Genomic DNA, 14568 nt, shown 5'->3' with positions numbered 1-14568 from the left:
CGTAGTGCCTAAGGCACTTGACTGCTAACCAGAAGGCTGGAGGTTCAAACCCACCAGCCACTCCTCAGAAGGAAGATGGGGCAATTTACTTCCATAGTGATACTGCCTTGGAAACTCAAGGAAGGCTCTGTATGAGTCGGGTCCCACTCGACGGCACATAACAATGACAACAACAACAACCCAAGCCATGGTATTTTCAATTGCCTCATATACATGTGAAAGCTGGACAATGAATAAGGAAGACCGAAGAAGAGTTGATGCTTTTGAGTTGCGGTGTTGGCAAAGAATACTCAAAGTACGAGGGACTTCCAGAAGAACTAACAAATCTGTCCCTGAGGAAGTGTAGCCAGAATGCTCCTTGGGAGCAAGAATGGCCTGACTTCGTCTCACCTACTTTGGTCATGTGGTAGAAGGGACCATTCCTTAGAGAAGCATCTCATGCTTGGTGAAGTAGAGGGTTAGCAAAGAGGAAGACCCTCAAAGAGATGGCTGCAATCATGGGCTCAAATATAGCAAGGATCGTGAGGATGGTGCATGACTGAGCAGTGTTCCATTCTGTTGTACATAGGGTCTCTATGAGTCAGAGCCAACTCAACAGCACCTAACAACAATAATACGGCTTGACTGTTGGTGTATCCATTTCTAAGCTCACTCAAGTGATTATTGAAAAGATTCATTTTCTCATGGGCTATTGGACTCATGGGTTCAGTACCTCACTGGGTGTTGGCCAGAGACCTCCCTGATTCCTTGCCATGTGGGTCTCTATAGGGAAGTTGTCTTCATAACATGACTGCTGTCTTCATAACAACAAGAAAGAGAGCCAAAGAGAAGGTGAAAGCAAAGTAGAAGTCACAGTCTTTTATAACTTAATCTCAGAAGTGACATCCCACCAATTTTGCCATATTCAATTTGATAGAAGCAAGTTACTAGGTCCAGGCACACTAAAGAGAAGGAATTAAACAAAGGCATGATTACCAAGATGTAGGAATCAGTGGAAGATCCATGGCAAAGTTGTGTGCCATGGGGATTATTCTGGTTACTAAGTGCCACTCTGACAAGAATATACCACAAATGGGATGGCTTTAACAAACAGAAGTTTATTCTCTTACAGTTTGGAGGCTAGAAGTCCAAGTTCAAAGTGCCAGGCTGTAGGGACTGTGTGAAAGCCCCTCGACCTTGGGCTTTAGCTCTGCCTCCTGCATCTGGCCCACGGAACCTAGAGGCATTTCTTTACTCAGGCAGCTACTGGCTGCTGAGGCTGACAAGCCCAAGGTCAACAAATAAAATGGCACAGTCCCAATGTTACCAAACCACATGGCAGGCCATTAATTCAAGTCCATTGGAAGTCCCAAGGTCAGCAAAGCATGTCAGGCTGCTGAACAATGACATGGCTACATGCAGGGTCCAAGAGTGCCATAAACTAGAGACCATTCCCCGAGGCTTTTCCTTATATACAGAAAGGCAGCTACTCAGCTCCTTGTGGATCCCCCATGGAGTTGATTGCCAGTCTCATCATGGGGAATAACTACCACCAGCTGCCTAGTCACTCAACCAGGCCCAGCCAAGTTGACATACAAATTTAACTACCACAGGGTTATTATAAACAATGCTTCCATAACCATATACATCCTAGTATGCAAGAGTATCAGGTTATACATCTAGGCATAATTTTCAGGTCTTATGGCATGTAAATCTTCAGCTTTCTGAGATAACGTCAAACTTTTCCAAAGCAATTATAGCGATTTATACTCCCATTGGTAATGTAGGAGTACTTTTTACTGCTCCATATCATCACCAATACTTGTTACTGTCAGATTTTTTATTTTTGGTCAATCTGATACATGTGTAATATGTAATGTATTATAGTTTTACTCTGAACTTTTTTTCTGATTACTAATGAAGTTTGACTTTTGCATTCATTGATAATCTTGGATTTCCCCTTTGATGAAGTATCTGCTTGTATCTTTTGTCTATTTTTCTTATCTTACTGATTTCTATGCATTCTTTATATAATCTGGAAACTTTTCTTTGGCAGTTATATGTGCTGTAAACATCTTCTCCAGTTTGGTTTTCTGTCTTTTTACTCTCTTCATGATGTATTTTGATGAACAGCAGTCTTAATTTTAATGTAGTTGAATTTTTTAATCTTTTTCTCTATGAACTGTTGGTCTCTTTCTTGAATTTTTGTTTGTCTTCTAGAGGCTGTTTTTAAGCTATGTCTTCAAATGTCAGGTCTACTTCAATGCCTCCCAATTCCACCTCCATACACATACCTCCCCTATACTCTGGACTTAAGACTTGAACTGCTTGTTGGATGGTTCCACCTACATATCCCACAGATAGCCCAACACCAATTTATCCCAAACTGAACTCAGTCTATCCCTTTGTTTGGTTACCTCTGTGCCACTCTAACAGAAAATACCACAAATGGGATGGCTTTAACAAACAGCAGTTTATTGTCTTACAGTTTGAAAGCTTTAAGTTCGTGTTCAAAGTGCCAGGCTCTAGGAGCTGGGTGAAAGTCCCTCAACCTTGGGCTTCAGCTCTGCCTTCTGCTCCTGGCCCATTGAAGCTAGAGGCTTTTCTTTACTCAGACAGCTAGTGGCTGCTGAGACTGACAAGCCCAAGGTTGACAAGTGTTCTGGTTACCTAGTGCCGCTATGACAAGAATATACCACAAATGGGATGGCCTTAACAAACAGGAGTTTATTCTTAAAATTTGGCAGCTTTAAGTCCAAGTTCAAACTGCCATGCTCTAGGGGCTGTGTGAAAGCCCCTCAATCTTGGGTTGCAGCTCTGCCTCCTGCTCCCGGTCCACTGGAGCTAGAGGAATCTCTTCACTCAGGCAGCTAATGGCTACTGAAGCTAACAAGCCCAAGGTCAACAAATAAAATGGCACAGTCCCAATGTTACCATACCAAACAGCAGGCCATTAATTCAAGTCCATTGGAAGACCCAAGGTCGGCACTGCATGGCATGCTGCAGAACAAATATGGCTACATGCAGGATTCAAGCGTGCCATAAGCTAGAGACGGTTCCTCAAGGTTTCTCCTTACATATAGAAAGCAGACCACATCCCTAAGGCAGCTACTCAGCTGCTCATAGTAGATTCCACCATGGAATCTACATCTACAACTCAGTAGATTCCACCATGGAGTTGATTACCACTCTCATCATGGGGAATACTACATCCAGCTGCCCAGCCACTCAACCAGTCTCAGCCAATTGACACACATACTTAACTACCAAACCCTTCAAACACACCTTCCAAAACCTGTGTTCCCTATCTCCATGATTGGTGCCACCATGAATCAATCACAAAGCTTGATCTCTTCTTTTGCTGTTGTTGTTGTTATGTGCTGTTAAGTCGGACCCAACTCATAGTGAGCCCTCCTTGGGTTTCCGAGGCGGTATCACTACGGAAATAGATTTCCCCATCTTCCTTCCAAGGAGGGACTGGTGGGTTTGAGCCACCAGCCTTTTGGTTAGCAGTCAGGTGCTTTAGGCACTATACTACCAGAGCTCCCTTTTGTAGGACCAAGTTTTTCTGCTTCCACACCTGAATTTCACCCCAAACTGTCTTCTCTACATTGCCAGTGCCAGAATGCAAGCTCCATAAGACCAGAGTCTTTGTCTGGTGTGTTCATTACCACAATGTCAATATAAGGCAGTGGTTAAGAGTATAGATTCTGGAGCCCAGCTACCTGAGTCAACTCCCTGTCATTTACTAGCTGTGTATATGTGGACAATTTGCATAACCCCTTCTTTTTCAGTTTCCTTATTTCTAAGATGAGGATAACAATAGCACCTGATCCATTCAATTGTGGTGAGGATTAAATCAATTAACATATGGATAGTGCTTAGAATAGAGCAGAGCTCATAATAAGACCGAAAAATCAAAAACAAATCCAAACCCATGGCCATCAAGTAAATTCTGACTCATAGTGACCCTGTAAGGACAGAATAGAACTGCTCTACAGGGCCACTCCTCAGAAGGAAGGTTGGGCAATCTACTTCTGTAGTGATACCACCTCAGAAACCCAAGGAGGGGTCGCTATGAGTAGAGTCCGACTCAATGGCAAATAACAACAACAACAACAACAGGGTTTCCAAGGCTATAAATCCTTACAGAAGCAGACTGACACATCTTTCTCCTGTAGAGTAGCTGGTAGCTTCAAACCAGTGACATCTCAGTAAGCAATCATGTACTTTAACCACTGTGCCACCAGAGCGCATGGTAAGCACTCAGTAAATGCTGGCTATTAATATTATTTTCTGCCACCTAGCATGGGGCCTTGGCTCATAAAAGCATCAGAAAATATTTATTGGCTAAAATGAAGTGGCGTTTGCCACTGCTCTAATTTAGATTCTTATTATCTTTGCTTAGGAGCTCTGGTAGCATAGTGGCTAAGACACTTGCCTGCTAACCAGACGGCTGGCGGTTCAAACCCACCAGCCACTCCTCGGAAGGAAGGTTGGGCAATCCTACTTCCGTAGTGATACTGCCTCGGAAACCCAAGGAGGGGTCGCTATGAGTCGGGGCCGACTCGACGGCACATAACAACAACAACAACATTATCTTTGCTTGAATCACTGCAGTAGCATCCTAACTATTTCCTACAGACCACCCAGCCCCATTCATTCCATACACTGCAGTTAGGGTTATACTCCTAACAAAGAAATATGAAGATGTGATATCACACCATTGCTTAATGCATCCAATGGGTTTCTCACCTCCACAGAGAGCCAGAGCAAAGTCCAAACTCAGCAGGGACTCCTGCAATCTAGCCCCTGGCTACCTCTTCATTCACCCCACTCCCTCATACAGCCTACATTCTAGGTATAACAATTGGCAGCTCCCCCAATGAACCATATCCCTTCACTCCTCAGTGCCTCTGCTGGCTGCTCTCCTGCCTGGAATGCCCTCCCTCTGCACCAGCTGACCAAATAGACATTATCCTTTTACTTCATGTGGTAGTTAAGTTGTGTGTTAACTTGGCTGGGCCTGGTTTTGAGTGGCTGGCAGCTAGATGTAGTTATTCCCCATGAGGAGACTGGTAATCAACTCTGGTAGAATCTACTGTGAGCAGCTGAATAGCTGCTTTGGAGATGTGGTCTGCTTCCAGTATACAAGAAGAAGCATTGAGAAAGTTCTCTGGAGCTTTTTGGCATGCTTGGACCTTGCATGTAGCTAAGTCTTCATTCAGCAGCCTGCCATGTTGTTGGCCGATCGTGGGACTGTTTAACTGGTGGGCTGCTGTGTTGCTTCATAATCTTGGGACTGTCATTTTACTTGTTGACGTTGGGTTTGTCAGCCTCAGGAGTAAGAAAGGTCTCCAACTCCAGTGGGCTGGGAACAAGAGGCAAAGCTGAAGTCCAAAGTCAATGGAATTTCATCCAGCCTCTAGAGCTGGAACTTTTAAGTTGGATTTCTAACCTCCTCAATTGTAAGAGAATAAATCCATGTTTGTTCAAACCATCCACTTGTATTTTCTGTTAGAGAAGCAGAGAACCAACACACTTTAGCAACTACATCATCATGTCCATGAAGTCTTCCCAAACTTCTAGGCAGAATTAGGTACATATTCTATTGTAGCATTTATCCAAATATAGTATAATCATTTGTTTACCTCCCCCACTGGGCTGTGGGCTCTTTGATACTGAAAGCCAGTTCTTATTCAGATTTATTTCCCTGGCAAGAAGCACAGGGCCTATAGTAGAAGCTTAGAGCTGTTGGATGAAAGTTTACTTTAAAAATAATAATAATAGAGACTTCCGGTAAGATGGTGGAATAGACAAGCTACACAGACCCTCTTCGATGAAGAAAAGAGAAACCAATTGACAGAGATAGAGAAGATAATCCTGGAGCCTTGAGCAGCCACTTCTCAGAAGGAAGGTTGGGCAATCTACTTCCATAGTGATACCTCCTGGGAAACCCAAGAAGGGGTTGTTATGAGTCAGGTATGACTCAATGGCACATAACAACAACAACAATACAGAAGTGGATTAGGCACCAACTAGTGGGAAAACCTGAATGAAAACAGGACCTAATAATAGCCTCCATTTGCCAAGGATGGCAGGGACGTACATAAGGCTGACGACAAGAAAGGAGACAGGTGGTGAGTGTGTAAGTGCTGCCAACTAGTGAATAGAGAAGCACAGCACAGTACCCTGCTTATGTAGATAACATAAAGACAAAACAAAGAAAACAAAAATCTTGGGCAAGTCACTCCAACATACAATCACCAATTAAATATAAACACTAAAAAGTCACAATGCCCCAGAGACAACAGAACATCACACTCCACACAAAAAAGCAAGATAGAGCAGGAGAAACAAGGGACCAGGATACAGATCCAAAACACATCCCTGAGGAGGATGCAGCATTGGAACTCCCAGATAAGGAGTTCAAAAGAATTATATTTAGGTACCTTCAACGAATCAAGAGACAGATCAAGGAAAACACTGACAAAATTAAGGAAAACATAGAGAAAACCCTAGAACAATTTTGAAAGACAATACAAGAATAAAATGACAAAATAAATGAAAAATTAGAAATGATACAAAATCTACACACAGAAATCCAGAAGACTAATACTAAATTTTCAAAAACAGATAACATATTGAGTGGGCAAAGCAGTAGAATTGAATCAATGGAAGACAGAATTACTGAGATTGAAGACAAATACCTCAACACGTCTTTGGAAAGGTCTCACTCAGAAAAAAGATCAAAACAAAATGAAGACAGCCTAAGGTTCATGTGGGATACCATCAAAAGGAATAACTTACGTGTAATTAGAATTCCAGAACAGGAAGAGACAAATAAAACCACAGAGAAAATTGTCAGAGATTTGTTGGAAGAGATTTTTCCTGGTATGATGAAAAATGAGAATATATCCATTCAAGAAGTCCAACAGTATAGACACCAAAAGAAAATCACCAAGATGTATCATCATCAAAATCACCAAAACCAAAGACAAAGAAAGAATCCTAAAAGCAGCACGGGAAAAATGAAAAGTTACCTACCTAACATGGATGAACTTGGAGGACATTATGTTGGGTGAAATAAGTCAATCACAGAAGGACAAATATAGTATTAGTTCATTATTGTAAAAAGTCAAGTAAAGGTTTATATATGGAAGAAAATTTCTTTGATGGTTACCAGGGGTGGGAGGGGAAGGGAGGAAACACTGTGAAAAAACAAAAAAGTATTGACCCATGTCACTTTAGTTTTGTGTATTTCACTTTACATAAATTATATTTCAATGAAATGCATTTTTTAAAAAAAATAATAATATTTTGTTGTGTTTTCAGTGAAGGTTTTTCAGTTTAGGTTCCCATTCAATAATTTCTACCCAAGTTGTTTAGTGACATTGGTTATATTGGATAGTTAGTTTTAGGAAGTACCTAATAAAACCTGGTATTTGTATTTCCCTGAATCTTGTTTTAGTTGTTATCTTTTCCTTTTTGAAATATGTTTTAAAAAGTTTTATGTTTAAAGTTTTTTGAGTTCCTGGATAGAGTGGCAGGAAAAATGTGGAACAAAATTCAAAAATGCAGTAATGACCAGAATTACTGGTTAGATGGAGTCTGGTGACTATGGCCCTGGGATACACTTCAGGCCTGGGATATGACTCACTTCCAAGGACTAGCTCTCAGCACAACAGTAGAAAGACTTACATGCAGAACACCCAACCCAGGGCAATGTACCCATCTATTCTACAGAGATACAGCCCTTGGAGCAATCGGCCATGGGGCACCAGAGGGGCAGCATTCACATAGAGGGAAAGTTGGACAGACAGGAGTGCATAACTAAGAAGGACACAGGGATGAGGGGAGGGGTTACAAGGAAAGGAGAGGAGGAGAGTGGGTTAGGGTTGAGGATGGTAATTGGGGAGTGAAACCAAATATACACGAACTGTTGAATATAAAACAAATTCTGCTCTCTAAATTTGCACCCAAAACACAATAAAACAAGTTTTTAAAAGAATTTTTTCTAAATAAAAAAAAAGTTTATCCAGTTCCAGTTTCATCCTTTAAAATGAAGACTGCTAATTTCATTCATTTACCAACATATATTCACTGGAGACCCTTGTTAGATACTGGATTTGAAGCGGTGAACAAATCACACATAGCCCCTCCCCTCATCAGGCTTCCAGTCTAAAGGGGTGGGGTGAGGAATGACTTTGAACCAATAAACACATCAATACAAAATTACAAATTGAGGTGAGAGTTGAAAAAGAAAAGAACAGATACAAGAAGAAAAACAAGAGGAGCCTAATTTATGTAGGAACTCCCTGGTTGGTGGAAAGGGTTAACACACTTAGCTGCCAGCCAAAAGGTTGGAGGTCCCTGTCTACCCAGAGGCACTTTGGAAGAAAGTCCTGGTGATCTACTTTCAAAAAATACATCAACACCCTTATGGAACACAGTTCTACTCTGATACACATGGGGTTGCTATGAGCCAGAACTGACTCCAGGGTAAGTGGTGGTAGTAATTTACACAGAAGAGTTCCAGAAGTTCTCCTTGAAGAAGTGACATTAGATAGGCAAGAGCCATGCAAAATTGTGGGGAAAGAGCATTCCAAGCACAAAGGAGCAGCATTTGTAAAGTCCCCAAGGCTGCTGATAAGGCTGGGGCCTGAGGTCACTGCTGGAGCGGAAGGAGGGAAAAGTCTAGAGATGCTGTGAGAGGCCAGACCATGGGGCCTTGGTCTGGATCTGGATTTATTCCCCAGAGCATGAGGAAGCCATTGCAGGTGTGCATGGGAAATGACATGACTTCTCCAAGGGCCCTCCCTGGAAGTACCTCCTGGTGCCTTGCAGCATGGTGTTACCCTGGATTTTAAGAGAAAAAAGCAGTAACAGGTCCTGATCAGCCCAAGGCTTTATTCACCAGTCCATTCCTCTGCACACCCTGGAAGCCCACTTAAAAAGCCACACATGAGATGATTCTAAGCTGTCCTGGCCACTCAGGTGGAAGTTTTTGGTTCTTCAATGATCTCATTTGTGGAAAGACAGAGCCTCTTCTCAGCGACTAAGACCAGGTCTGACATGAGTCCCTGGAGCCTGGTACTCCATATCCAAAGCCAGAGCTTGCTCAGGGGGAGGGGGAGGCTGGAAGTCCCTGGTAGGCCACACCACCACCTGAATGCCCTTCCTTTCCCTCCATGATAATAGGTTGCCCTGATGAGAGAGGTTCTGTGAGGGTTCCCAACGTCTACCTATGAAACAGAGTAAATTTGCAATCATATCAAGCTGTCTCTCACTCTGTCCTTGCTCCCACAGATAAAAGTGAGCACTGGGTCCCACATGGTGGAGACCGCTCCAGCAAGATGTCATTTAGGTCAGTTTTTGGCCACATGGCTCTTAGCTCAGTAGTAGTCCCCGCATGCACTTACCAGGTGCCTCCCACTCAACCCTGCAGAGCTTCAGAGCATGCTTACTCCTCCCTCTCCACAGCCTCCCACAATGGGGTTGGGGGGCGCTCCTACCCAGGGAGCTATAGAATTGGTTTCTTCCCCCTGCAATGCAGCCCTTGGAGGCAATTTGTCACTCACACTTCAAACTGGCAGCCAAGGAGGGAGCTGAAAAGACTTTATAATGACATCCTTAGGCTGTAATTAAGTGCCAGGCTTTGTATCTTTTCCCCTTGCAGGATTATACTTCCAAGCTCTCCACAGCAGTGCTCTGTGATAACACCTAAGGCCTAGGGGCAGGTTATGGGGGAGGGGCACTCATCCACCTGCACAGTCTATGCCACACTACCACCCTCACAGTCTGATGAAGGTAATTCCATATCTTCCTTGAACTGGGTTTCACCCCAGAAAACCACTCCACTACTTTCAGATGAAGTCTCCTATCTTTAATCCTTTGGCTTCACAGGGCCCTAGGAAGCGTTTCTTTGGACATATCCCTTTCCCCGAAAGTGCAGCAAAACCCAGCACCAGAGAAGGTGGGAAAGAGAAGGAACATCATGTTAATAAGCCAGAAAGACTGTCTTACTTTGGGTTCTCCAAATAAAACTGGAGCGTCCTTCTTCAAGCCATGCCAGCTCCCAAAGGAACAAAGTAACACTTGCTGCCTGGAATCTATGTTAAGATCTTCAAAACTGTTTAGGAAACATTGTGTTTCTGTTTATTGTGATGGAAAACTTCACATTGGATACCGGTGATGTTTGGACGATTAATGTAATTGATGTCACTAGATTGTATGTGTAAAAAATGTTGAATTGGCCAATGTATTACATATATTGTTTACAACAATAAAAAAAAAAAATGTAGCATGCTAAAGACTAAATTTAGCTTGAGGTTTGGCATAGTTGGAGGACCATTGGACTGGGGGTCAGAGAGCATGAGATCGCATTCCCCTTTTGCTAGCCTCTAGCAGTGTCTTGAATTAGTTCAAGTCTCTGGCCTTCGGTTTCCTCCTTTGTGCGATGAGGAGAGGCAATGCTGGCCTCCAAGATCTTGGTGGATGTTTTGCTAGTCTATCGAGGCTACCAACTAATACAGCGTTGTTGTGAGTCAGAATCCATTCGATGGTAGTGGGTTTGGTTTTCTGGTTACAGAGGCTGCAGCATGACTTCTGCCCCTGGTCTCCGCCACTGGCTCCCTTCTGACACCACTCCTTCCCCCATCCAAAACGCCCCAAGGCACCAGCGCCCCGCCTCCCAAACCTACCACGGCTATCCACACCCCAACCCCGAAGCTTGGTAAACATCCTCCCACGACAAAAGGACACCTTGCCTGTCCCCACAGCTACAGATCTCCGGAGCTCCTCCAAGGGCCCCAGGAATTGGGGCAGGAGGTCACCCCTTGTAACCTGGAAAGAATAGGTTCCTGGATGGAGGCACTAAGGGAGCTTGTCCCGAGCCAGGGGCGGGACTTCAGTTGAGTGGGCGTGACAGGACGGGGTGCGGGGTGGGGCTGGGGCAGACCCTGGCCAGTCGGCCGAGCGGGGGAGGCTTTCCGCAGCCCTTGGCGGAGGACGCCTGTAGCAGCGCCAGGAGTCAGAGAAAGAGCTGGCGGCACGGGAAAAGACCCTGGAGGTGAGCGCCCTGCAGCGGACGGGAGCCGGCGTGGGCTGATGCCCGGTAGGGGACGCTGCAGGAGCCGGGAGTCGCCAGCTGGGCGGGAGCGCGGCTGCATGCGGCGGTCTGACGCCCCTGCACCCCCGCGCTCCTCCGGGGATTGGCAGGGCTGCTTCAAGTTATCTGGCCCTGTCGAGCGTCCCAACCCTGGATGCACCCTGCCCACAAGGCCCACGGGAGGTGGGATGGGGGATATGGATACCCTGTGCCTGGCAGGCGAGGAAATACTACAGTGAGAAAGGCAAGTTTCTTCCTCGCATCCTCACCTTCAAACAGAGAGATTCCCTCTTCTTGGGCTTCTCATTTTCATTTTCATCTCAACCCAGTGCAAGGGACAGGTGTCTTGACAGCTCTTTCACAGCCTTCTTTGGAAAAGGGAGACGGCCACCTACAGCAGTGCACGGAAATCACAGGAAGTTTCTGAGCCGCTCCACGAAAGTTCGTGAGCCCCTACCCCATACCACTAGTAGAGAGACCCAGCTTGCAGCCTGCAAAGGAATATCTTGGCTCCGTGGTAATTATTATTGACCTTTCTGAATTAAAAAAGGTCCCTGGGTTTGTGCTAGCCTACTAACCTAAAGACTGGCGTTGGAACCCACCCTGTGGTACCATGGAAGAAAGGCCTAATATGATCTGCTTAGGTAAAGACTGCAGCCAAGAAAACTCTATGGATCAGTTATACTCTGTCGAATACGGGGTCACCAGGAATCATAATCCACTCATTGCAACTTTTTTTTTCAATATATATATTTTTTTATTTTTAAATATGCTTCTGAATATAATCACACAGGAGCAACTGTCCTGAAAAATCACAGTTAGCATTTGCTAAGAGTGGGCTTCGGAAGACTTTGTCTACTTAGGAGTGAGGGAGGCTGCTCCTGGAAGGTGGCTGGAGCATTTGGGTAAGAAGTGATGGCTCTGAGTTTCTCCTTGTGGCTGTATAGTGTTGGCAACACAGCTGTCCAGCACTGTGAACCACAAACACTGGCTTCACCCCAGTGCCCTTCAGATAATGTTGCTGAGCAATACCCAATCAATACGATGCCATTTGGACATCCATTGTATCTGTAATGCCTTGTTCTTGTTCAATGTCTGGAAAAGGGCTTTGGTGATTACTTGTGGATGCTGGGCATAGCTGAAGCAGCCAAGCAATGGCCACATGGATAGGGTTTGAGTTCTGCTGAGTCAGTTCAAGATTTCCTGGACTCCTTGACTTGCTTCAACCTTGCTCTTGTGGTCAGAAGGCAGTGCCCAGGAACATCGCAGTGTGTCAGGCATAGCCATCGAAAGAGAAGCCCTGGAATTGGTTCTGGAAAACCTGTGTGTTAGATGCTAATCCTTTAGTTGCTAGATTGTGGGTAGGTTCCAGGGGTCCCAACAGGATCAACACTATTTACCAAGCAGTACGAATATAATCCGTATTTTAACGATCAGTGGGACCCTACCCATGCATTGTTATTAGCTGCCACTGAGTTGGCTTCTGACTCAAGTGAACCCATGTATAACCAGGTTAGATGTTGTGATTTATAGCATTTTTCTTGGCTTGTTTTTGGAAGTAGATCACCAGGCTTTTTTTCTTGGTTTAACTTAGTCTGGAAGCTCTACTGAAACCTGTTCAGCCTTGTAGCAACACGCAGAAAAGTGTTGGCTGCACATGGAGTACATTGGCTGGGAATCAAACCTGGGCCTTCCTCATGAAAGGCAAGGATTCTACCACCAAACCACCACTGCTCTCTACACTCGTGTACAGGGGCTTAATTATCAGCCCTGGCTGGTACTTCCATCCAAAATAAGGACACAGGATCACCTCTGGACATTTACAGCTCTGATCAAAGTAAGAGGCCTTTAGAGTCTGTTGCCTGAAAGCAAGCAACACCAACAGGTTTTCAGTTCTGTTTCTGAGGATTGAAGACCTCGCCTGTGGAAGGCATGTCCAGAACAGTGCTTTCTTTGTTGATTTCTGTGGATCAGGAAGTGTGGCTTTGCTGAGTGTTGAAATCAAAATGTGCCTGTTTATTTGTCTCTCTCTACTCACTGACTAGGAGCTCTGGTGGTGTAGTGCCTAAGGCATTTGACTGCTAACCAGAAGGCTGGTGGTTCAAACCCACCAGCCACTCCTTGGAAGGAAGGTTGGGCAATCCAATTCCATAGTGATACCACCTCAGAAACCCAAGAAGGGGTCTCTATGAGTCGGATTTGACTTGATGGCAGTGAGTTTCTTTTTTGTTTGTTTCTTTGTTTACTTACTGACTTGGATAGCAAGGAAACATTTTAGTGACTCACTCCAGATGTATTTGCTTCTCTTTTCATTTTGTGGGAAAGAATGCAGAAGGCTGATCCAGATCTGCAGTCAGACCTCTGAAGCTTTGGTTATCCCTGACTCTTTATTTCCCAGCCTCATAATATATAGGCCACAACCTACAATGTGCTCAGCTCTATGGGACCAACGCAAGTTTGGTTCTGCCCTTCAGAAGATTCCATGTATAGGTGGGAAGAAAACCAATCCCTACAAACCAGCTAGGTCCCTGTTGTTGTTATGTGCCATCAAGTCGGCTCCGGCTCATAGCAACCCCTCCTTGGACTTCTGAGGCGGTATCACTACGGAAGTAGATTGCCAGCTCTTCTTTCCTAGGGGTGGCTGGTGGGTTTGAACCACCAAACTTTGGGTTAGCAGTCAAGTACCTAGGTAGCACAAAGGGTTTGTGCTTGAGTGCTAATATAAAGATCAGAGGTTCTGATCCGCCTAGCAGTGCCACAGAAGAAAAGGCCTGGCAATCTGCTTCTGTAAGGATTACAGCCAAGAAAATTCTATGGAGCAATTCTACTGTGTACCACATGGGGTCACTGTGAGTCAGGATCAACTGGACTGAATGACCACTAACAAAATGTAAAACAATTAAAGAACAAGTAAGTGTGAAGTTACATGGTACTGCCTGCTACCTCAAAGAACACAGCCCATTGTGGCCTAGAAGAGGCAGAGGGAGCTTCAAGAAACAAGTTGGTCTTAAGCTGAATTTAGAAATGACAGTTAGGAATCAAGTCAGGCAGAAGGCAGCCCCAGGATAACACAAAGCTGAGAACAAGCAAGTCACCTGCTACCCACAAGATATAGTCCAAATTCCCTGCCATTCTTTCCAACTCCATCTCCTGCCCCTTCTTAACATACTCAGCACATACCAACCTTCTGATGGAGTTCTGACCATGACTTTTTTTTGCACACCACTCTCTCTTCATACTCCTTACCTGGAACTCCATTTTTTTAATGAAGCATTTCAAATGACACCTTCTCCAATGGAGATGTCTCTGATTGACCCCTGCCCCATTGCAAAAACGACAAGGAGGCCACATGTTCTGACCTTCTCTAACCCTACAAGGGGAAGGCAGGATTACCAGCAGTAAACCAAGGCCTATTACTGCAAGGCCAGACATGCTGCCTCCCTCCAGCCCTTTCACCAACCGTTCCTCCCAAAGCACCC

The sequence above is a fragment of the Orycteropus afer genome, unplaced genomic scaffold (genome assembly GCF_000298275.1).
Source record: "Orycteropus afer afer isolate SDZICR_OR568_19922 unplaced genomic scaffold, OryAfe1.0 scaffold00039, whole genome shotgun sequence".
Taxonomy (NCBI): domain Eukaryota; kingdom Metazoa; phylum Chordata; class Mammalia; order Tubulidentata; family Orycteropodidae; genus Orycteropus; species Orycteropus afer.
This window is presented reverse-complemented; position numbering follows the sequence as displayed.